Source organism: Vigna radiata, unplaced genomic scaffold, assembly GCF_000741045.1.
Source record: "Vigna radiata var. radiata cultivar VC1973A unplaced genomic scaffold, Vradiata_ver6 scaffold_377, whole genome shotgun sequence".
Lineage (NCBI taxonomy): Eukaryota > Viridiplantae > Streptophyta > Magnoliopsida > Fabales > Fabaceae > Vigna > Vigna radiata.
In genome coordinates this window covers 101,746-105,884 of record NW_014542545.1, presented here as the reverse complement: position 1 = coordinate 105,884, position 4,139 = coordinate 101,746, and positions in this window count along the sequence as shown.

The window sequence follows — 4,139 nt, the reverse complement described above, 5'->3', positions numbered from 1 at the left end:
AAATAGGTAAATTTAAAAATTATAAAAATTGATTTTTTTAGTGTTTTTGTTAACACTTAATTATTTTTTTATAAACTGTAATTTATTTTCTACCTTTTAGTCTTTCCTTAAAAAATACTTACATTGTTTTAAATATTTACATGAAAACATTATTTTGATATTATAAATAAAAATTAATAAAAATGAAAGATAAAAAAATANATAATAGAATAATAAACAAAAATTATTTCAAAGGGTTTAAGCATACGTGCGACCATTCACGTCAAATTTTTTAAAGTATAGTTATCTATATGAATATAATAATTAGTAACATTATAACATCCCAAAATATATAGAAAAATTATGTAATAGAGAGTCATCACATGCATGATAAGCTAAAACAGTTATCCAGCTAGAATATTGATAACGGTCTAAAACCATTATTTTCATGCATAAATTTGATATCAAAACACAGCTTTTGTGGTTTAGAATGACCTTAGAATCAAGTAAAAACACTTAGTTGAGTCACATGAGAGTCAAAAGCTGTTTTTAGAGACATTATGCTTGTTTTGTACTGTTTTGCAGGGTTTTGATGAAAATTGAAGATGGAAGTGAAGTAGGAAGGTTTTAGACTCAAGAAGGAAGGAGAAAAAGGAAGAAAAGAAGAGTCTATGCACTGCTCAGCGTCAAAACCCAACGCTGAGCGCCATGATTCGAGGGAAAGCCACTGTCTGGCGCTCAGGAGGTGAACATAAGCATTCAGAGCGATTAGAGGCAAACCGCTCAACGGTGAAACTGACCACTGAGCGGTGGCGCAGCTAGAGGGAAACCGCTCAACGGTAAAATTGGACGTTGAGCGGTTGTCTGCTGGGCTTGGGCTTAAATTCTATTACTTTTATGCTCTATAAATAGCCTCAATGCGATTCAAATTGTATTCTTTTGGCAGAAGAATACGTCTAGAGCTGTTCTACACACCTTGGAGGAGGTTCCTTGGATGCTTAGGCTCCAATCTACCAAATTTAGGGTTTATTCTTCCATTCTTTCATTGTACTTCATCTAGTTTCACCATGTCTATGGTAAACTACACCCTTTGTTGTTGGGGAACAATGTACTCTTTTGAAACTCTCTTTTATTGAAATTCTTATTTATTTATAAGCTTGCATATGCTTTGATTATCAATTGTTGGGTTTCTTATCTATGCTCAAAGCTTTTATCATTTAACTCATTCGATATAAAGATGTTTGCCTTTGTCGATATGGGAATTCTTTAATTAAGCAATACCACCTAGGGATAGGGGGAGGACGATCAATTGTATTTTGCTTCCGTGATACTTGCATTGCTAGTTGCTAGGGGAGACTAGGGATAGTAAGCCAATAATTAGTAGTAGGCTCTTCTTGCCAGGATTGGGTTTAGGGTAGACTAAGAAAGTTTGCATGACAATTAGATAATAAAGCGAATTAATAAGAAGAGTAGATAAAAGAGAGTGGATAAGATGAAATTGTAAACCCCAACAACTCCATTCATCCATATCTTTTTCTTGCCAATTGAACCACTTGCATTTGCTTGTTTATTTTCGTTCTTTGCATACAAACCACAAACTTTATTCTTTTACAAGTCTTATAAAATTAATTTACATGAAAGTTAAGGCCTAAGAGTCCTTTGGGAAAACGATACTTGGACTTACCCGTTTTATAATACTTGATAACGATCTGGTACACTTGTCAGGGACTTAACAAATATAAAGTATTATACCTTATAATTATCCAAAATAACTATAAAGATTTAAAACTTTATATACATATAACTAATCAAAACTATGTACAAAGTTTTCCTAATACTAACTACTCGGTAGCATGAGCTCCATCTAGTGTATGCTTCACAGAGACCTCATCTTCCTTTGCACACATCTAAGGGATGACCATTGCAAAAGAAAGAACACAGAACATACAAAACACAAACACAAGCAAAAAGTGTAAGCTAGATGTAAAAGAATTCATGTTATTAAATAGCATTTTAACTATAATAAAGTATTCATACAAAATAACTAAGCAAAACATCCTAACATTTTATAACCTACACTGGACCTGTCCGAACTTAAAATGAATACCGAGCTATGGCGGGTTGTGCACTTGTGGTGGCCTTTACTGGTTTGCAAAGCCATTGTCAATGGGTTTCACCATACCACACACACAAGTTTAGTTCGTTACCGCGCAATAGGCCTCCAAGTAGCGCCTACACTAGGACCTCCTATTACTCTCACCACATGAATCAATCCTCTCTAATAAGTGAAAATGAAAGATCATTAGAGTGTTAGGATAACCCCCAAGACTAAGCTCCTTGTATTCATTCTAAACAACAAAAGTATCTCACCAAGAGATCCTACTTTGATACTTACTTACACCACATTGAATCATACTTTTCTTCACTTTGAATCACCATACATACCTCTAATATTCATATAATTCCATACATATTTGTTCATAACATTAACTGAATTAAACTATCATTCAACCACTCAACAACAAAGAAGAAAAGAATAAACTAAACCTGGACCAGTCGCACAGAGCACACAATCGATGAGTCAAACCAGAGAGTTTTCGCATAACGACCCCAATTCGTTATGTAAATCCTCAAATAGAGACCATCCCTTCACAACCATTCACATAGCGACTAAATTTGTTGTGCAAATAAACTCACTGAGGTTTCAGACCTCTCTTCCTTGCATAACGTCCCAAATCGTTATGCGAGAGCCCCCAAGCAGTGGCTCAGACTCCCCAAACACTCGCAAAGCGCACCATTTCGTTATTCAAGTTAAACTAGCATTTATTCGAGGCTACCACCAGTCGCACAACGACTAGATTCTCTATGTGAATAACCAGACAGAGAGCAACCCTCTCTAACCACTCGCACAACGCACCAAAACGTTGTGTGAGGGCCCAGGTAGAGAGCAACCCTCTATAGTCATTCGCGTAGCACACTAGTTTGTTGTGCGAATGCCCTAACAAAGAGCATCTCACCAGGGTGACTCGCTATGCGAATTCATTCGCTCAGCGAGTCTGCATAATCTATAGAATGAAATTATGCAAAATTATGTTTTTCCCAACTTCTAACTATTTTTCCCAACTTCTAACACTCCTAGATTGTGTTATATACCTAATTAGACTTTTCTAAGTGATTCTAAACCTTCCTAACATGAATCTAAAGTGTTTATGAACCAATTCCTACTCTAAAACATCAAATTCATCAACTTAGGGACCCAAATCCCAATCTACCACTTTGAACCTGTTTTTGACCATTTTAATTACTCAAACAAGTCACATATGACTTACCTAAACTGTCCCAACAGGCCAATTGAGCTTGTGACCTCTAATTCTCATTTTCACTACCTCACTTCCTCTAAATGAGCTTTAAACTAACCCCAATTATGCCTATTTCCTGACCAACCACTAACACTACAAATTAAACATTTCTCATGCACCTAAAACAATCCAATCATCATCCAAACAGAGTCCATTCTCAGCATTCATCAGCCATATATTCAAAAGCACATTTAATAGTCATTAAGCACTTATTTTCTACCAATATATTTCAATTCAACGCAACCATCTTGAAATTCATACAAACACACAACATACAAATATATGATCAATTCAAAGCACTCTAGCTTCCCTTATCTTGAATAATTTTGTACAACTCTACCAAAACCCCGACAGCTTGCTTGTAACGCAAGGAATTTCTAGAAACACCTACAAATTACCGATTGGCGATAGGCAACAACTCTTAAAACCTAAATTGAGCTAGAAATTGAAGAGGGAAATTGCTAAACACATGCAACGTAGAACCGTTGCATGATCACAGTCCAAAAACACACGGAGAAAAGGAAAAACGACTTACTGGGTGGAAACAAGAAACTAATCGGTAGGAAATGTAGCTCTCAACGCCAGGATCACCAGACACTTCTTAATCGTCGAACAGATAACTCAGTTGTGAGAAACTCTAGAAGAAGGGAGAGAAACAATAGAGAATAATATTTTAGAGAGATGAAATGTTCTTAAAGTAATGAGAAGCGTTTATAAAATTATATTATATTATAAAATTATTTTAAAATAAAATAATCGGTTCCATTATTTTAATACACCTAATTGCTTTAATACTCTATT